Raw genomic sequence first — 22,561 nt, 5'->3', positions numbered from 1 at the left:
TACCCTGGTCATTCATACACAAGCTACACACACACAGTCAGTAAATCTTTACAGCAGGCTACCCCAAGACACAAGCGATCAAGAATCATCAAGAGACGAACAAGCCAATAAATCGGTCCGCATTGGAAATACTACACGGTAAAAAGCATTCTTGACTGTTTTTTAGTATTGTTGATCCATATACATTGGGATTGCAGTTTCTTTGGTTTGCCATAATCATGGTATACAAAATTGTTTCTTGATTGGTTATTCATAATAGCAGGAAAAAATGCTGCTTTTTTAATATATATATATATATATATATATATATATATATATATATATATATATATGTATGTATACAATGGTTTGCATAACCTAGACCGAGATACTGAGTCTAAAACACTGTAAGAAGCATTCTTGACTGTGTTTCCAGTGATGTTGATCCATGTACATTGGGAGAGATTGTATGGTCTTTGGTTTTCATAAGCATGTTATACAAGGCTGTGACTTGTTAATTATTCATAATAGCATGAAAAAAATGTTGCTTTTCTAGTATATAATGGTTTACATAACCTAAACCGAGATGTAATACGATGTACTGACTCTAAATGATTTGATATATACACAACATGTAGCTTAATCAAATGTTTTTATGCATAAAAGAGAACAGTATCTACTTGAAAGGCAAACAATCATGAACGTCCTCTCATGGAATGGCATATTGAACGTTTTTTGGCAGCCATACATCAGGGTAATCGACAAGGTGCAGTGCCAATGCATATGGTGCAAAGGACAACCTCGGGCTTTCAGGTAGACTTCCAGTCTACTGAGAGAAAGTCTAGCCTAAAGTTAGAATAAAGGGATAAAGTCTAGCCTAAAGTTAGAATAAAGGGATAAAGAATAGAAACACTAAGTTTATAAAGCAAAGTAACTTGCGTAATTGGTATTGGTAAAGGAAAAAAGGGACGGTCTTATACTTCAAGGTTTGATCAAATTACTTGGAAAGGAAGTTGTTTTTATGCTTATTGATATAACCTTTGGGAAAGTGTTTCAAAATGGTTTTTTTTCCTCATGTGAGGCTCCTCCGAGAGGAGGACATGTTTATTTTGAAAATATGTCTAATTGCAAACAGAACTCTACCAAAATTTTGACAAAAGACAAAAGATGTTTCTTGATGTTAAAATTCTGACATAACAGGGTCCTTAAAAATGCACAAGTCAAAGAAAGGGACTTGCTGTACACTGTGTGCGAGCCACAAATGGCTGCAAGCACACAACTAGATGAATCTAGCAAGCTTAAGAGAGAAAGGGCGTGTCACTCACCACCCTACACTCGCCTTCGTGGAGGATTCCTAGCCGCCGCGAAGAAGAGGGAGCTAACGCTGTCGGGGGATATGGGTTCGCTACGTGAGCCAGGCAGGCGCCGGGCCTCTGGCTGTGGGAGGTGTGAAAGAGAGAGAACAAGAGACAATGACAGCTCTGCCAATCACCGCAATCATCAATTAAATCAATTAATATGTTTGAATACAATTTAATCTTTAGCCAAGGCGGGCTGTTAACAGCACCGTCACTTGGATCATCTGCTTATTAAGAGCTTAAGCTCCCGTTTACAAGATTATCTGGGCCGTTAACGACACCGGACTTAACAAAATGCTTGATCAACTTCTGATGTTGGTGATGGAAATCTTCTTATGTCGCTTCATCTGCTTCAAATACCTCGCGGATTCTGTAAGCTTTGACTCTGCTCAGTGCCTTAGTCATTAAGCATCAATTACTGTCAATTATCCTGTAACTTCCTGCTTTCATGCCTCGACAAACTTTCCGCCTTGCTACCTTGACCAAACTTTCCCCTTTTAAGTTTACTTTTGATTCGCTTTGACAAGCTCTCGCATTGCTTGCCAAACCTTGGCCTCCTTCCCCGAAGAATGCTTACGAGCCTTGTTTGCTCTCTCCTTGCTTAAGCCGAGAGAGATTTTGCCTTGCTTGGCTTTAAGATTGAGAGGGAGGAACTTGTGGATTGGAGGTCAAGAGAGAGCGTTCCTCGTTGCTTGTCTTCCTTAGCCGAGGTCGAGAGAGAGATCGAGAGAGCAAGAGTCCTCGCCTTCCCCTTGCCTTCCTTAGCTGAGGTCGAGAGAGAGATCGAGAGAGCAAGAGTCCTCGCCTTCCCCTTGCCTTCCTTAGCCGAGGGAGTTTCACCCAACTCATGATGAGCTCTTCTTCTCCCTGCGCAGGTTTTGCTCATTGCCTCTGCTCGCCATTTATTCTCTTTTTCCCTTGCTTACACACCTAAGCCCCTCTTTTAATTAAGTGGGCGGCCTCTTACTTAAGTGGGCGGCCATTTAAATGATGTGGGCGGCCTCGCCATAAGCGGGCGGCCTGACCATGGTTTTGGGCACCACACTTGGCATACATGCTAGCCAAGGCAATGCCAAGCATTGGGCAGCCACATTTAGCATGCATGCCCACCGAGGAATTGCCAAGCATCACAAATTTCTTCAGCAGTCCTTAACTAACAATATCATCGTGAATTTTTATGGTCCACTCCTATATCTCGAATGATGCCAAAATAACCCAACTCAGTCGCGTCGACAACTGACACCGACCTTAATCCAGATTATCCAATCAACCTGGGCTGTATCTGACGTGCCGTAAATTCATAGAATGCATACAAAACCTGTAGGGCTGTAAAAGTCCCAGATGGCACACTGCCCAAACCGACCTGGCTCGGAGCCGGCCCCCGATGAATATTTAACTGCTCATATCTTGGCAATCGTAACTCCGATTGCTGATCTGAAAAGACCGACGTGCTCCACAAAGCGAGCACTTCAGGCCCGTGCATTCATTTCATTTCTGTCACCTCAGCTGCAGTTGCCCAATCCGGTACGGATCTGCATTAACTCAAACTTCAAAGTGCCATAACTTCTTCACCGTGGCTCCAATCGACGAGCCGTAAAGACAAGCCGGTAGAGCTCATCAAGCACTATAGTTCTGGATCATAATATTCCATATGTGCTCACTTTAAGTATAGTCCATTTTTGGCATCATTAAGGCATCAATTGGCCCTTTAAAGCCGCATCTGGCATACATTAATCATTAGACTTGTCCTATTAACAAGCCCTCATCACTGACCATTAATCAAGTAGGCTTCAAAGAAGCTTAACTTGCATTTCTCTGATCTTTTTCTCAGCATGGCAGTGGAGCTGCACGACATCCACCCCCTCTAAACCTGCACAGCCTCCGGTCTGTGCCAATAGCACTTCAATCTGCATCAGCTACAGGTACCTTAAGTTCTTTCCATCATCAGACTCACATTACTGATAAACCTATGAAAAACAAAATAAGGCTTATACCCTAGCATCAATGTTTTAGCTTAATCATTAGGTAGCTGTCCATCAAAAATCTCTGAACTGTATCTGCGGTATCTTCAAAGCGTTCAATCATGGATAACTTGCTTAGTGAACCCCGCCAAACTCAAGTGCTCCAGTTAATGATGCACATGGCTTGACCATTAAGTTCTCTCTTAAGGAACCCTGTCAAGCTCAAGTATGCCTTACTCTGTCTACACACGGAATGGCCGTCAAGTCCTTTACTTCAAGTTCTGTTAGCAGAACCAACTCAATAGATGTGAAGACACTTCATCAATTGTCCAAATAAGTTAGCTGGAAGCCAGACATGTTATCTTATTGACTGCATAACCAAAAACTCTTCTGACTTAGCATAGATCTAGAAAACAAAATCTTGTACCATTCAACCTGCTACATCAGATAACTGGTACTCTTCAAATCAGCAACTGACACTTTAGTAGCCCCCGGGATCAAACGGGAACTCAATCATTTGTCCCTTTGTGAGCATTACTTTAAAAAAATTGCACCATCCGCCAGGATCATAGGGAAAATACAAGAATTTTCAATCATTACTGCATAAACATACATTAACCCACAAATCTTCATACAAACCACCTAGATCATATGGCATATAAGTCAATTGCCCAGGACCATGCATATATCTGTCACCTCCTGGGTCAAAAGCTAGCTCAAAATCTCCTACATCGTAGGGTAGCATCAGATTCCATATAGCATCAGGTAGCATCAGATACTGCCATATCCCCTGTGCAATTGGCTCATCCAATTGTCGATCATCAATCACAGGTAAAAGCATTGGCAGTTCACCTTCACTCTCATTAGTATTAAAATTCCGATCATGCATATCTGAATACATCAAGTTTCTGGCAAAAATCTCTTCATTAGGCTCAAAAGATGCATCTGAAAACAATTCTCTATCTTGCAGAGGCTCAAAATCAAGTAGTGCATCATCTAACAACTGCATCAGATCATCATCAACTGCATCTGAACAAACTTTCTCATGCATGAATCTGGTTTGATCGGTATACTTAGCATCTGTGTTTGAGAACCCTTCCAAAGCTTCGTCCAGTAAGCACATAAGGTCCAGGTCCACTACTTGACAAGGTTTGTCAATCCTGTACATCTCAAGTTGCTGCAATAAACAAGGATTTTCACATATAACATGCATACTAAATGCATATGCAGTAAATTGCTCTTTACGTCTTTCACCCTCATCCAGATATCTTTGCACTTCTGTAGCACAAAGTTCAGCATGCACATTGAAAATTTCATCTACTGCCTTGTCTGTGTCATCAGCACAATGAAACCAATCATATTCAATATCAAGAGATTGCACTTCAGTGTGCACCCCCTCTGAATCAGTATCATCAAGTTCATGATCATTCTGCCATAGTGTGAGCCCTGTGTCACAGATTCTCGATAGAGAAGAAGTTTGCTCCCTCTCTAAATCACCATCATCAAATTCAGGATCAGTCTGCCAGATCGGTAGCTCTAGGTCACAGAATCGTGTCAAAGGAGTTTGCACCCCCTCTGAATCCTCATAATCACGTTCAAGTGCAATTTTCCAATTTTGTAGCTGTGCTTCACAAAAACTTGTCAATGAAGGAGTTTGCACCCCCTCTGAATCAACATTTTGCAGATCTTCGAGCACATACTCTTGCTTAGCCAAGTCCTCAAAATCTGGTACATCTAAATTCGGTAAATCTGGTATACCAAAAACCATGGTCCTTCTGCTCTCAACATCAGCCTTGCTTTGACCTATAAAATCTATATCATCAACCAACTGTTTGGCAAAACCTACACCAATATCTTCAATCACCTCTATGATAGAATCTGTACCAAAAAAAAATTGCTCTAGTTCTGGTTCAGTAGCAAAAGTATCAGGTATAACTGAATCTTCCTGCATGTCTACCTGAATATGGCTGCACTCATTCACCTGCACATCTTCCTGAGATTTAGCCAATTTATTGTCTTGATCCCATGATTTCTTTTCCTCCTATACTACAGATACATGTTCTTTAAAAAATTGACCCTGTGTAGGTTGAGGTTGTAGAGACTCACCCTCAAGGACTTCTACTTCATGCAAGGCATCTGTAAAACCCAAATTTGCATACACAGCTTTGACTATGTCTTCATCATTAGCCTGTAAGAAGGTAGCATCTTGTACAATAAACTCATCAATCACAGCTTCTAACTTTGATCGTACTTGTCCTCGAATATCTGCGTAATCTGGTGGACTTGAACTCTGTTCTTGATAGCATTCATACTGCTCATAACGTGCTTGCACAACAGCTTCTTTGAAATACTCCCAATCATCGTTGCAAGCTTTGGTAACTTCTTGTATCTGCTCCTTCATATCTGAACTCACTAACTGCTCAAAAGATTTGATCATCAATTCTTATGGTATCCCTCTTACCTTGGTCTCCAGCTCATAGCACTCTAGGTAGCCCTCTGGATCATATCCATCAAAGAGTCTTCTCTCGTCGTATACTGCATCTAAAGCTGCATCCAAAGATTCATCCATCTGATTTTTCTTCTTCACGGTCTCTATTTCAAGCAGAGATCCTTGAACCAATTGAAGCATCTTCAAAAAATCTGGAACAGTTGACTTATCATCAAAACCGTTCGCACTTAATTCTGCAATCATCTTCATCATCTGCTCTAAATTCTCCAGCTTTACCTCCCACCCCGACTCGTTTCACGTCGGGTTCACCAAAGATGTCGGGGGATATGGGTTCGCTACGTGAGCCGGGCAGGCGTCGGACCTTTGGCTGTGGAAGGTGTGAAAGAGAGAGAACAAGAGACAATGAGAGCTCTGCCAATCACCGCAATCATCAATTAATATGTTTGAATACAATTTAATCTTTAGCCAAGGCGGGCTATTAACAGCACCGTCACTTGGATCATCTGCTAATTAAGAGCTTAAGATCCCGTTTACAAGATTATCCGGGCCGTTAACGACACCGGACTTAACAAAATGCTTGATCAACTTCTGATGTTGGTGATGGAAATCTTCTTATGTTGCTTCATCTGCTTCAAATACCTCGCAGATTCTGTAAGCTTTGACTCTGCTCACTGCCTTAATCATTAAGCATCAGTTACTATCAATTATCCTGTAACTTCCTGCTTTCATGCCTCGACAAACTTGCCGCCTTGCTACCTTGACCAAGCTTGCCCCTTTTAAGTTTACTTTTGATTCGCTTTGACAAGCTCTCGCATTGCTTGCCGAACCTTGGCCTCCTTCCCCGAAGAATGCTTACGAGCCTTGTTTTCTCTCTCCTTGCTTAAGCCGAGAGAAATTTTGCCTTGCTTGGCTTTAAGATTGAGAGGGAGGAACTTGTGGATTGGAGGTCAAGAGAGAGAGTTCCCCGTTGCTTGTCTTCCTTAGCCGAGGTCGAGAGAGAGATCGAGAGAGCAAGAGTCCTCGCCTTCCCCTTGCCTTCCTTAGCCGAGGTCGAGAGAGAGATCGAGAGAGCAAGAGTCCTCGCCTTCCCCTTGCCTTCCTTAGCCGAGGTCGAGAGATAGATCGAGAGAGAGTCCTCACCTTCCCTCCTCTCCTTGCCTTCCCTTGCAAATCCTTTCCTTCGTTAACTTGCCTACATGCAATACCCATCTATTTTAAGCCCCTCCCTCCCTTAGCAACGACGGCGCCGTCGTTGCTAGGGAGGCCAAGAAAAACACCCCTATGACCTGGCACTGGCGAAAATGATGCGCGCGAAAGCCGGGCGGAACGGCTCTGAATCTGGTCGCCTTGAGATGCTGCGAAAATCCCGTCATTGGGTCGTTGGCGTCCGAGTTTCACCCAGCTCGCGATGATCTCTTCTTCTCCCTGTGCAGGTTTTGCTCGCTGCCTCTGCTCGCCATTTATTCTCTTTTTCCCTTGCTTACTTACACACCTAAGCCCCTCTTTTAATTAAGTGGGCGGCCTCTTACTTAAGTGGGCGGCCATTTAAATGATGTGGGCGGCCTCGCCATAAGCGGGGCGTCCTAGCCATGGTTTTGGGCACCACACTTGGCATACATGCTAGCCAAGGCAATGCCAAGCATTGGGCGGCCACATTTAGCATACATGCTGACCGAGGAATTGCCAAGCATCACAAATTTCTTCAGTAGTCCTTGACTAACAATATCATCATGAATTTTTATGGTCCACTCCGATATCTCGAATGAATTTTTATGGTCCACTCCGATATCTCGAATGATGCCAAAATAACCCAACTCAGTCGCGTCGGCAACTGACACCAACCTTAATCCAGATTATCCAATCAACCTGGGCTGTATCTGATGCGCCGTAAATTCATAGAATGCATACAAAACCTGTAGGGCTGTAAGATTCCCAAATGGCACACTGCCCAAGCCGACCTGACTGGCTCGGATCTTGGCAACTGTAACTCCGATTGTTGATCTGAAAAGACCGACGTGCTCCACAAAGGGAGCACTTCAGGCCCGTGCATTCATTTCATTTCTGTCATCTCAGCTGCTGCAGTTGCCCAATGCGGTACGGATCTGCATTAACTCAAACTTCAAAGTGCCATAACTTCTTCACCGTGGCTCCAATCGACGAGCCGTAAAGACAGGCCGGTAGAGCTCATCAAGCACTACAATTCTAGATCATAATATTCCATATGTGCTCACTTTAAGTATAGTCCATTTTTGGCATCATTAAGGCATCAATTGGCCCTTTAAAGCCGCATCTGGCATACATTAATCATTAGACTTGTCCTATTAACAAGCCCTCATCACTGACCATTAATCAAATAGGCTTCAAAGAAGCTTAACTTGCATTTCTCTGATCTTTTTCTCATCATGGCAGCGGAGCTGCACGACATCGTCGTGCCGCGCTCCACCGCCTCGTGCCATCACAATGCTCTCTCTCTCTCTCTCTCTCTCTCTCTCTCTCTCTCTCTCTCTCTCTCTCTCTCTCTCCCCCGCATACACACACACACACACAAGGAGATGAAGAAGAAGATGGAGATGGAGCAAGAGCACTCTTCAATTGCACAAATGAGAGAATGAGTGATTTTTAGATTTAGGTGACTTTTATATGAGCTCCCATTCACACATGGGGGCCCATGCTTAGCCAACTAACCGTTGAATGTTCCAGTTAGAGTTCACCTCTCATCGGCAATCACTCTTACCCTTTTCTTATTGGACCAACAAACCCGGCCAATGACTACTAGAAGTGGACGCTGGTAGTTAACATACTAGAACTAGAAATAGAATGTATATTCAGATGAGTACAACTAATAGTAAGTACAATATTATGAGCCAAATAATGCTTTGAGCTTAATGCTAAAAGAGTACAATAGTATAACCAGCTCCAAGAGTGACTCTAGACTCAAGGTATCAATAGAATCCATGATAATAGTCCCCACCAAATGAGTAATGGGCCCTATTTATAGGTGTTGGATTGGGCCTCTAACTGACTGACAATTGTATAGTTACCTCAATAACTAGGCTCAATATTTACCAGTTCTTGATACCGATCTGAGTTCCCAACTGGAGTCACTTCTGCCCATTGTCTACATATACTCTTCTCCTTACTATTAGCTATAATATGGATAACAAGATGAGATTTTATGGTTTTAAGTAGCGTGAAGCTGACAAACTAGTTCTCACTAATGATAAGTACAAAGAGAAATTTCTATGTTTACATAAATATAATGTCAAGGGATATGGGTTTGAGAGGTGAGTCGGCGGGATGGCACGGGGCCTCTAGTTGTGAGAGGTGAAAGAGAGAGAAAAAAACAGATACACATAGACAAATGCCAATGGAACCCAACAGGAGTTCTATCTCATTAAAATTAAAATAAATTGTACAAGATGCGGTCTAATCGACCTCTAACAATCACCATGATGGTCATAAGACTTTGAGTAAATCTTAATCAATAGATCCAGCTTTGAAAGTCAATTTAATTTGTTGCTCGCTGGACCATGACATCAAAGAATTTCTATCGCTTCCACTCTATGCGGTCTATTAGAATTAACGTATGGATTAGCCGTAAAATACACTTTCAACAACGTATAGTGTTTCTCTTTGGTCCAAAAAGGCTCAATGAAATACTTCTTTGATCGGATCCCATCATACTACCTCTTATAGACTATAAATTTTCTTTTGATGTAAGTGTAGTTATCTTGCTATGAACCAAGAGGATTTGTACACACAATTAATCCCAATCACTAGACAAAACATATATTTTATGGTAAGCACAAAACTACAACTCCAAAGAACAATTTGTAGCTTGTTTGGTCGCGGCAAAGATTGAACGCCATTAACTTATCTATTAACCCTTTCATATTACCCATGATGCGATATGACCATAGCCTTGATGTTTTCATTTTTGTGTTATTTTGATATTCTCTTTTGTGTTCTTTCTTTCTGTGTGTGAGTACAAGAGAGAAAGAATGAATCTTCTTTGATTGCACTTCCTTCCAAACCATATATTCATGGCATCTATGGTTTAAATCCTTCATATAGTTTTTGGAGATCTCTCACAAACTCTCACAACCAAAAGCTCGATGCTTTCCTGGGCAAGACCGCAAAGTTCTCGACAACGTGATTATGATGTGATTTATTTTCATCTAGATCATCGTGAATATGTGCTTTCACTATGGCTTCCTCAAGTGTTTTAGGGTCTTGGGTCTTGACGTGCTTCTTAAGCTTTGGTGTCAGACCACGTATAAACCCCTGTACTTGCTGAAAGGTATCTAGCCTTCCCAACTTGAGGATAACATCCCGATAGTGAGATATATATTCAAGTAATAATGGGTATTGGTGCATGGAACACGTGTTCCAAGCCGTCCAATTCCAATCTGCCTCATTTGTAAGCAAGAATTCTTTGCAAAACATAGTTTCAAAAGCTTGTTTGTGAAAAAACTTAGGGTGCCCACTAACCCAAAGGGTTGGGCGCCCACTAAGTATGAAAAAAAACTCAACACAGGCGATGGCAGCTCGCAGGCAGCGCGAGGTGAGAGCTTTTGCTCACCCCGCCTTGGGTGGTGGTCGAAAGCACCTCTGCCACAAGAACGGGAAGTGCTCAGAGGGTCCGCGCGATGCCGTCAAGCCCGAGAGGGGAAACTTTGGTGCAAGAAGAATTTTGGTCCATCTCCTCGCAAGTGGGGTTGCCCACGCAGTCTCTTCGTTTCCCTCTTCACAGGGGATGAGCTCCACGGTGCTCTTGACCCCGACATACAAAGCATGCAAAGTTTTGTGTGACTCTCAAACACCACGCCTGTCCTTTCCCCAAAGATAGGAACCTTGCTCTTGATACCAATGTTAGACAAGGGGAACTAGAACCTAGGAATCAACCTCCCAACCACCCACTATATAGCATGGCTCCTAGCCCTTTGCCCTAGTTGGACTCCCTTTCCACACTGCCTTGCCCTGGTCTAGTTCGGACTTGCCGTTGTCCTGACAAAAAGAGTCTTCGAAGAGCAGTTGCATGTTCCCCTATTGTCATTTGAGTTTGCGGTCCTTTACTACTAGAAATCTGATCTTCAATAATAGCTTGTACTCTTTGGTCGAGAACTCCTCTGGCAATTTTCATTTGCAGTAGGACTTCTTTCAGTTGATTTGTGACCTCATTCATACATTTATATGTAGGCCTACTCCCAAGAAGGAGCTCTAATTCAATGGCTAGGGAATGACAGTCTGCAGTAGACTACCGCTGCCAGTGTGGATTGATCATCTTATCATTAGAGGTCAGTGCCCATTCAGATACTCTCTCTAGCAACCGAATTCTTCTAGGATGCTCAAGTAATTGGCACAACTCCTGATCATGGAAGCATCTGATTTCCAATGCTAGATCATTTCTCTGGCGCCGATATATAGTCTCTAAAAATGTTCCAAATCAGAAAGCAGAACATCATCCTCCAGATACATCCTAGTTATAGGAGCTTGCTGATGTCTTAGCCTCTTGTGTAGTGTGATGAGCTGTAATGAATGTTGCCCATCACTTTTCAAAGTCTCAATTATAGATTTAGGTTTCCCTTTCACATTTGAACTGTGCTGTGACTACTGTACTAGGGAATCTTTAGTGTTGCCCGATTGCTGATCATCAGTCCCTTGGTCTCCCGAATACTGATCCTTGTACTGGTCTTGCTGGTCTGTGTTGGGCTTACTGCCCCCTGTTGCAGCTGATCCGTTGCAGCTGATCCACTAGCACCAGATCCTGAAGGCGGAGATGGAGGAGAGTCATTATCATCATCATGTTTATCTGCTGGTTCATCCTCCCTCTCTTCATCCTTCTCTTCTGCTTTCTCAAAATCCTCATTGAGGTCATTTTGCTTATCAATATAGTCCAAAATAGCTTGATTTTCCAAAGCACTATTATATTCAGAAAGCTTATCCTACAAATCACTCTGCATTGTTTCCATGAGTGCCTTCAGATTATCTATATTGAGAATGGCATTGCCTTCTGGATTCAGTATATCAGCCAAATTATTGTATATGTATCTTTCTGTTAAAGAGGCTTTCAATGCAGTGTGGTTGGTCAGTAACGAGTTGAAATCAACTCTCTTTATCCTCAGCATAGTCTTGAATCTCTCAACAGCTATCTCAGCCTCTGTCTTTTCATCATTTAACTGCCTCATCTCCAACTCAAGCTTTGACAACTTACTTTCCAATGTTTGAATTGTCCTGACTGACTGATTTTCAAGAACTCTATGCCACAAGGATTGTGCCCCTATATCCTGTTTCAATTTCTCAACTTGCTTCTCATTGTTCCTCAGTTCATCTTTTAACTTGGTCACTTCATCAGTAGACACTAAGGCATCCAACATTTGTCCCAAAGCATGGACAAATGTATTCCAGGATGACTGAATAGGCACTAAACAACCATCATTGACCGTCACTGGGTCAGAGGTCAAGACTGATCAGCACTAGTCCTGTCTAGCTGGTCTTTGTCTGCACTGGTGTTTGTTAAACTCTACCCTGCTTGCTAGCTGGTCACAACAGTAATATTTATTGGAGGCTGATCTGCCTGGCCAACTGAAGTCTGGCCTATTGGAGGTTTTTCAGTAGACACAGTTTTGACCTGACTTTCTAGCTGCTTCAAGAAAGCACTGCTCTTGGCCAATGTAGTTTTCGGTCTTTTGGAACTATCAGCTTCCACTTGCGTGGCCTTTCTCTTCTATCCAGTGAGAGCCAACTGAGTACCTAGGGTTTCTTCAGCTGAGGATAAATAAAAAATGTTAGTTGTTGGGATGGGTTTCCGACTCCAAGCCATCTGGACCTGGTCATGAGCATCAGGAGAAGTTGCCCAGCAAAGAAACTGTCAAACATACCAAGCTTTAAAAATAGTCCGAGACTTTAGCTTAGCGGTCTGCTGAAACACATTATGAGACAAAATCTGACATAGGTTGATTAAAGCTGTGGCATCTAGTCTCTTTGCCAGTAACATAGCAAAAAAATTCTTTGAAACATATGTGGGGTTATTTTTCACACTCACAGCTTCAGCCACAAACCGGTAAGAAACTAGGACGTCCAGACCTACTACTGGAACCCCTTGTGCACTGGCCTTACGCTTTTTCTTGGCTGCTTCATCTTCCTTCAGAGCTACACTTAACTGTTCTGTAGTTTCCACAATCGGCTTCAGCTCATTTGGCATCTTGAAAGCATAAGCAATGTTGTTCGGAGTTGCTAACACTTTCCTAACATACACTACAGCACTGCCGTCATCAGCATTGAAAGAATCAAGAACCAGTTGTGTCAAACTCTATTTTTGTGGCTTGTACAACCACATGCAAATCCCACAATTGCAGCAATGCTTCTGCTTTCTAAGTAAACACATACTGTTGTATCTTACCACGAGGAATAAGTGGTAGAGAAGCTTTGATAGAGGTGATAAGTGCCGAAGTTTGATCAATAGTGTCCTGCATCTTCTCCAACATTCTTCTTCTTCCCATACAAGGTGAAGATGATGACTCTGTGGAAGAAGAAGAAGACTTACCCGAATATTCAAATCCGTATCCAGTGCGTCTGGTAAAGACAAACAACAATCGATTGTTGCTTCTGATAAAGAGTTTGTGGTCATAGGGAAGAGGCTTCGTAGCTTGGCGATGGCATGTGTAACAGCAGGCAGACATCGTGCAGGAGACTTATGAGAAAAAATGCCTACTCGCCTTACTGTTATACGCGTTCACGCCATAAAAGCTCCACTACTTACCGTTCCTAGAGTTCCGTGCACCACTAATAATGTGGCATACATACTATCCATATTCTTTAAAATGATTATCATAGACAGTTCGACTGGCCCTTTTTTCCATAAAAACTGATACTGGGGTTTATGGTTGAGATTTTGTTTACTTTACAAGGGAGACTGTGCAAGATTTCTCTTAGGATTTCTGACTATAGTTTTGGTTTCTTGACATCCACTTATATGATATGTATGATGTTTCTAAGTCTACAAAGATGACTCATGAGAGACGGAGATCTTGTTCATGCCGATACTTGTGTTGTTGGCATTGTGGCCACGCAGAGCACATTAGACAACATTGCTTCAGGCATATGAGACAATAAAGGAGATGTTTTCAAGATGCAAATGCGGCTTTGACATAGGTTATAGAGGCCGTCCAGATGAGTTCATATGCCAGTGGCAATGCTATCACATTTGTCTCTAGTGTTCCTCTCATTTATATGTCTATGAATGGCACACTTTCTTCACGTTGGTTACTGAATAAGGGTGATATTTTCCACGTCACACCATGTCGTGGGAGACTTGGTTGTGTGCATCTAGCTGATAGTTCAACATATGACAAAGGGTGCAAGAGACGTTTTCTTACTATTGCCTAGTGGTGCATTGTACACACTTCGTCATGTGCGTTACATTCCTTAGCAAAGACAGATTTTGATCTCAATGAGACAGTTAGCAGACATTGGATGTTGTATACTACTTAGAGAACAACCTTTCCAAATGCATTGCAAATCACTAGTGATTATGAGGGGAGGTACATATATGAGGTACAAGTCAATCCTGTCTTGATTTGGTTGCAGACATGTTAATGATAGATGAGAGGAGTCTCTTTGAAGATCTCTAGATTTTTGTGCACAAGTGTCTATTGCTACAAACTTGAAGCAGCCATGATTTGGCAAGACACAACAGTTTTACCCTCTTAGGACAGAGTTGCCTCCTACTATGAAGATGGATGATATGGTTTTTGGCTATTATGGTGATTCCAGGATATCTGGATCCACTTCCTGGGATGAAGAGGAGGTGGTCCCCTAGGAGTCAGAGTTGACAGATCCATACGTGACTAGTCCTAATGGCGATGATGCATTTGATGAAGATATCTTGAGGTGGGTAAAGGTTGCATTTATTTTGTTAGCCTTCATGAGTCTCATGTACGATCTTCTAATGTAGAGACCTGAGATAGCAACTGCAATGGGAGTGTTTACTGTTGGAGTTGTCATGACGAGCAATGACTAACACTATAGCATGATGCATTGTGGAGATAACCAGGCCATTACGGGATACCTGCAAGATACGCATGTAGATTCTAGTAAGGATATACAATTTTTCACATTTATATGGCAGCATGCATGTACTTCGTGAGAGACAGTGGACATAAAATGAGAGAGCTTCTCACCTAGGATTGTATATTATCTTACCCCGGGCCAGACACTATGTCCCACCACCTACTATTTTCCCCTTATTCATTCTACATATACAAAGAATAAGGAGCACCCTCTCCACCCCCTTAAGAGAGGTAGCTCCACCCTCACACCCGCTTCATCTCTCCTCTTTCCTTTCCACTCTACACACACATGCATCATGCACTTTGAGCCGAACATTGTGTCCAACTGTCCACTCTTTTCTCCTTATTCATTGTACATATACAAAAAATAAGGAGCACTTCTCCACCCCTTTCTGAAAGGTAGCTCCAGCCCCACTCCTATCTCGGCTCCCCTCTTTCCCTTCCTGCTCCACATGCACGCATCGCGCACTTTATGACTTCCCCCTTGGAGAAGTATTTTTGTCCTTGAAAACAAAATTGGGGTATTTCTTCTTAAGAAAACTAATGTTTTCGTAAGTGGCTCCTTCTTCAAGTCTATCTTTCCACTTAACCAATGCTTGTCAACGTACATGATGACGAGTACATAAATCATGATAGTCAAGAATATGCTCAGGTTCTGTGGTTGGGTGGGAGGTCCAATGAAATCAATCAAAAAAATTTGATCAACTACATAGTTGTCTCTATGCAAGTGTTTATATAAATAACTCACAAAAAACCGGATGAATATAAGAGTACGTAGGTAAAGAAAATTTGTAGGCCATATTTCCAAGTCACTTATTTGGATGTGCCACAATATCTAAAAGATAACTTAGGTGTAGGACCAATTTTTACTCTTTGAATCTTTTGGAACACGTAAGAATACCTCTTCACCTGCATTGAAACTAACAAACTTTCTCATCAGCATATTATATCGGTCATGTGCTTGTTGAACGTTTGGACGAGCAGTTTTTAGCATATTAATATGGTCTTGGATGAATTCCTTGAGTTGCTAATTTTTTTCTAAAGCCAACCCACCGTAACTCGTGAAATTAGGTTGAAACTCGTACATAATCATAAAGGGACTAAACCAAGTAGTAACATGCTTTCTCAATCTAATTGCTTTTTGCTCATGTATGCTCATAGCATATGCTCTAGCACCTGGTTAACTCATTCACTTTGACCTCCCATCTCTGGATAATCTGTAGTACTAAGATTGAATTGAGTTTCCAAACGTTTATAGACATCTCTGTAGAAGTGTCAATTAAACTTGGGATCAAGATCACTAACAATATTTCTAGGCAATCCATAGAGTCTATAATGATTGTCAATAAATAAACTTGGCTACCTTCAGAGGTTTTAATGGTGGACTTGGTTGTAATAAACTTATAGAGTCTATTCAACTTATCTACAATGGCCCATACCAAGTCATTACCTTGTACAGTGGTTGGTAGACCCACAATAAAATCCATAGAGATAATTTTATATTTGCCATTGGAATTTCCAAAGAATGTAAGAGACCTCCTGCCTTCAGGTGCTTTGCTTTGTTAACTTGATATTTTTGGCAGTGCAAGACATAGTCTTGCCCATATAAACCTAGCCAATAAAACTGTCGTCGTACAAGTGCATGTCTTATTTATGCTTGGGTGCCCTCCACTTGGACTACCATTACATTCATAAAGAATTTGGTGTCGAATGTTTATGTCCATCAGTACAAGAACTCTCCCATTATGGATTAGGTACCCATTATGGATTAGGTACCCATTATCAATGGAAAAGTTCTTCAATTGAGTCAATTCATTACTCAAAAGAGAAGAACCGAGTGTGGAGAAAATAGACACACCACCAGCATTGGATTGAGAGGGATCCCCCTTTTTGACGTGACTCCATACCTTGGAGTGTGCATTATCATGCTCACATTTTTTCTTAAGAAATTCCAAAACTCACTTTTAAGGTGTGTGAGTAAAAGAGAGTTTATATGATGCATATTATTGAGCCCATTAGCTACCGCATTGTAGTGTCCTTTTTTGTACATGAGATTTATTTCACACTCATGAAGAATCTCAGTCTACTTGACCTTTTGACCATTCAAATCAGATTATTGTATAACCCATGCTCATAAGCAGAATAATTCTATTGGGTAGAATTGAGTTTTTTGCTCTCTCAAAATCAAATGGTCTTTCTTTTTGAAGAAGAACTAATCCAATGGCTCAATTACTGGCATATGTCTCAAGCACAAAACTATTCATTGGATTCATAATAGTTAATATGGGTGCAATAGCTAGAGCAACCTTAAATGCTTCAAAATTGTGTTGTTGATCATCTCCCCATTGAAACGTTTTGCCCTTGGCTTTCAATTGCTCCATCATAGGAACATCAAGTTTTAGCAAAACTGTTATAAAAATTTGGAGCCTTTCAAAGTTTTAAAGAGGAGGCCACTCACGGATGGTTTTCACTTTGGAATGATCCATATAAAGGCCTCTAATAGAAATTGCATGCCCCAAATAGCAAATTTATGTCTTTAAAAAATCACACTTAGAATCTATTTTTGTTGCCTAAGGAGATCAAACACCTACTTTAAAGGTTGTAAGTGCTCATCCTTAGAAGCACAATAGACTAAAATGCCATTGAGGAAAAGAATGAAAAACTTGCCTAGATACAGTTTCAAAACACTATCCATAAGTATCATGAAAGTGAATGGAGCATTGGTTAAACCAAAAGACAGAACCAAGATTCATAATGTAATAATTTTGATTTTTACTTGATGATACCCAAACTATAGATCTATTTTTGCAAAAATACACTCATGTGTGAGTTTATCAAACAACTCATCTACCCTTGGCAAAGGGTATGTATTCTTAACAGTAACCACGTTAAGACCACCATAGTTTATGCACATACGCATACTAACATCTTTTTCTTCACCAATAGAATGGGAGAAGCCCATGGTGAAGAGGTAAATCAAATAAACCCGTAACTTAAGTAGTTAATAAGCTGACGTTCCACCTTAATAGCCTTAATATGACTCAATCAATAAGGCGGCTTGCTAACGAGCTTACTACATGCAACAACATCTATGCCGTGTTGCACAAAATTTGTCGGTGGTGGTAATCTTGGTGGTAGGTCTTGTGTAAAAACATCATCGTATATTGCTAAAGGTTCCTTCAAATTATAAGCAGCATTTGCTCATTGTAATGACTAAGAAATAGAAAAAGAAGGAGAAGATGAAAGAGAAGCATATGGCATTGAGGAATTCTTAGACATAACATGATCATTATCAACATTTGATGACAAAAGACATAAAAGTAACACAAAAAGATTTGATTTATTTCATCATTACAAGAATGTGGGAGATACATCTTTTCCTCCCAATACCAGCACATTTGTATCATGGGATTCAAACATAATACTGGTACTCTCATAGCTACTATGTAATGATGAACCTAACCCATGCAATGACTTTCAACTCAACACAACATATGCACTATATATGTTCATCACCTGAAAAACCTACGGTTATCCGATACCCTTGGATTTCAAGAGGTACACTCTTGACCTAAGTATCCTACACTTCAAGATCATGGCCATTGATCATAGCTACCTTGTAGCGGTGAAAACTAGGTATCTAAGGGAGATTGAGATGTTTTGCTAACTTATAGCTGATGAATTTTTAGAAGCACCATCATTCACTTTGCTACCTTGAATGTAGCCATGCATTCTCACAAGCTCATGTGCGCCAAATGTTTGTAGCGACTTTGAGACGGTGATATAGCACTCATCAAACACTTTCGTATTTGTTACTTCCACATTGGAGTAACGAGAAGAGGATTCAAGTGAAAGCAATTGCACCACGTACAACGCTTTTTCATTGCCTTGGGCAGCAGACTTTCCCTTTGAACAATTCTTTTTTCCAAGAACACTTCTCATACAATTAAAATCTTTATTTATTTTTTGGTCTTTTCAAATTTGTCCTTTGAGAGATGGCCTCTAGGCCCCGTGGGCTTCTTGGACGCATCACAAAATTTCTTTTCATTTATTATGTGCTTGATTATTGCTATTAGATGCATGTGCATGTAAGCTATCAAGCATATGTAAGTTATGTTCTTGATTATTGTTATTAGAGAAATATTACGCATATGCGTGTTATGCACTAATTTAGCATCGGGATCCTCATGAATACCATCCTCGAGTTTGAGAATAACATCCCTATAGTGAGAGATATATTCAAGAAGTGTCTTATGATGCCTCATAAAACACTTATTCCATGTTGTTCAATTCCTATCCTTCTTATTAGTAGGAAGATTCTTTTGGAACATATTCTCCAAAGCAACCCATGTATACGGTACGATGCCCTTCTTCTTAAGAGACATCCACCATTTATAGACTTTATGTTCCAATGACAAGCTAGTCTGTGGAGTACAACCAAGTTGGTGAATACCTTCCCATTTACTAAGGAAAATATTGACTGTGTCATTGTTTTGTTCTTCCCCCTCACCCCGAAAGACTACTAGTTTCGTGTTTTGCAACAATTTATCCACCTCTTTCTGAGTGAGAGACTGGATGGGGTACGGATTGGAGCCTTGCTCCAACATGACACAGTTAGAATTTTCAAGCCCTGAGCCAGAGAAATTCTTGGGTGGCTCACTTGCAGTGCCCTTGGCTTGTTGGTTCATAAATTGCACAACTAAATTAGACAATTTGATATTATAGTCATTCATATATGCACAAAATTTGTTTCTAAAATAGTCATGCATGATTGCAGTGCCCTAAATTCTTAATTGTCAAGCAATTCAATCTGATCGTTCGTGTTAGTTGTCGTGGGCTAATCTCCATGAGAGTATCGGGCTGCGGAGCAATTGTAGGCTTAATGGGGTGTTGTGTGCTCAAAATGAAAAGTACGATGCATACAAATATTTTGAATCCATAGTGCAAGTGTAGTTGTTAGTGGAAAAATTTACCGTGTATTTGTATTTTGATTAGGCATGTTTTAGATATTTGATTGTTTCAAAAACCCCTTTGGTAATTTACAGGTTTTAAATCTCCTATGATGATAGCTTAGTCATTTTGACTTCTACTTTTGTGGTTATGGTCCATTGCCAGACTCCACTCACTCGTGAAAATGGGCGTTATAATCTATGAAAGTGGTGGGGGATATGGGATAAGCCCTCGGATGGAGAAGCAGTGGCACCAAAAGGGGAAGAACTAGGACAAATTAGTCCTTTTCCTAAGAGTTGAGTGAGTGGTTTTTGTATATCATGTTGGTGTAATGGACAATGTTGGGGTTAAGAACCTGAAGAAATCTCTATCTTATGGTCTAGGGCACTAGGAAGATAGGGAGGATAATCATCAATGAACCAATCACAATACTATGAGATAAAATCTAGGTAGTGGTGAAAGGGAAGACTCTTTTTATTCCACTTTTGTGATATAGATTACATAAGCATTATCATATTTCTTAAGTGCGCGATTTGCCTATGTCTACAAGATGAGAGGATACATTTCAAAAGATCCATCATCAAAAAAAAAAAAAATCGACCCCAAATTGTGAAGTTCATTGTATGATGTAATCAATCTGCTGGTTATTGGTGTCTAAACAACGTACCCCAAAATGATATCCGTGATTGTAGTGGTGCATTCAAAAAAATCATATTTTTCAATGTAACCACCAATGCAAATTTCAAGTAATTTAACTTCACGTGTACCATTATACCGAGTACTTTGAAAAGCACACCACTTTATATGATGAGGGTGTAATCATTAGGTTTAACTTTTTACAAACTTTATAGAAATGCTATTATCTGATAGTGTACCCATGCAATATTGAAACACACTTATCACTAATTTTGCCTTGCTAGCAAATCAAAGCATGAATTAATGTAGACTTACTTGATCTTGTTGTCAATCTGCCTGCTTTCTAAACTAGTCAGCCTCATAATGAGCTTTATGGATTTCAACCATCTTAAACACTAACAAACCTGTTGCAAGCTTCCGCATTTGCATAGTTTTGAGCCCACACACATTTGCATGTCCAATACACTTTTGTCGAATGTCTATATCTGCAACAAATCCTGGCTCTTGTGCAAACCTTACAGCTTTCATCTCTCATCTCTAGTACATCTGCACCCCTTTCTTTGTAATATTGGACACATGTTGTACTTCAACCAAATACTAACTTTTATATCTAGCAAAGACAACACATTCTATTGTTATGCACAATATGATTCCATGTATCATCACTAATCTCTGCAACTAGTACTATTCAAAGTTTGCATGTCCCTAAACCACTCACCATGGCTAGGTATGTGATTTGATGCACCTAAATCCACGTACCGTACATTATCACCACCCTTTGATGCATTTGCAAATATAGTGTTCATCATATGTTGCACAACCAATACTCTGTCCGACTCATCTACCCCCCTACTAGTACTTGCATAACGTTTTGTTGCCCTCTTTGTGGATATTCACGCTCGAAGTCGTCTTGATTGCCATATGTCCAAAATACCCGACCATTAATCCTCACATTGTTTCTATGAAAGTTTCCACAACCTTTTTGACTCCCTCTATCTTAGAAGTTTCTTGTACCATCTTTATTTTGCCTTTGATTGTTAACACCTACTGATTACCATGCTTCTAGTTTCCACAGCCTTAATCACCTCGTTGGCATGCACCATGTCCTCTACCTCTATTATTGTAGAAGACTTAAATAGAATTATCTACACCTCGTGAATATTCATCTTCACCAAAGTTTTTCCATTTACACTCAGCAATAACACAAGATATGTAAACCCAAAATGTTTTCCCGAGTATGAATAACACAAGATCTGTAAACCCAAAATGTTTTCCCGAGTATAAATAACACAAGATCTATAAACCCAAAATGTTTCCCCGAGTATGAATAACGTCCTAGAGCACACGAAACCATAAGTGGAGAACACATGCTTCACATACCAACATGTAATCAAGAAAGGAGTAATTAGGGAGGATTAATAAAAACAAGATGAGCCGATAAAGTGACAAAATAAAAAAAAGGATGATATCCCCTAATTACCCATGCCTATGTCCATAACACACCTACATACATGTGTACTTAGCTACTAGACATTCTCTAATATGCTTATGTATATCCTATACATGAATGAGCTTCGATTCAAGTTTCTCCACATTCTTTTGGAGGTAATGAACGACGAGTTGGTTTCTCAGTGGTTAGTTATCTTGCGGAGCGCACTTGCGCAAGAACACTATTGGGAGGGGTAACTTCAAGCAAACGGCTGTGTTGCACAAAGCAAACGACGCGCACAAAGCCTTCATAGCCCATTGCCAAGAATGCCTTGGTCAATCACCTTGAGGGAGTTGTGGAAATAGGGTGGCTAAATTGCAGACTCCATGCACAAAGCTCTCTTGCTATTTGTTCTATGCTTTCCCTTTGCCACTTTATATAGGCCTCCCAAGTTCGCCAATTTTTGCACGCACTTTTCAACTCTCTACCTCTTGCATCGCTATTAATGGCTGCATCTCTTTCACACCTCTACTTTTTGTGTTACAGATTGTCTTACCTTTGCTTTTGCCTGCGAATCGATCTCAATTTATCCATTTGGAGCTCTTTTCTCCCAAATTTTTCAAGGCCGAAACAAGTTTCAATGCCCACTTCCCTAGAAGTAGAGGTTCCCAAAGCCTTCCCTTATCCTAAGGTGTGTACCATAAAGATAACATAAATCCTGTGTACGA

The sequence above is a fragment of the Adiantum capillus-veneris genome, chromosome 10 (assembly GCF_014529385.1).
Source record: "Adiantum capillus-veneris isolate H3 chromosome 10, ASM1452938v2, whole genome shotgun sequence".
NCBI classification, from domain to species: Eukaryota; Viridiplantae; Streptophyta; class Polypodiopsida; order Polypodiales; family Pteridaceae; genus Adiantum; species Adiantum capillus-veneris.
This window is presented reverse-complemented; position numbering follows the sequence as displayed.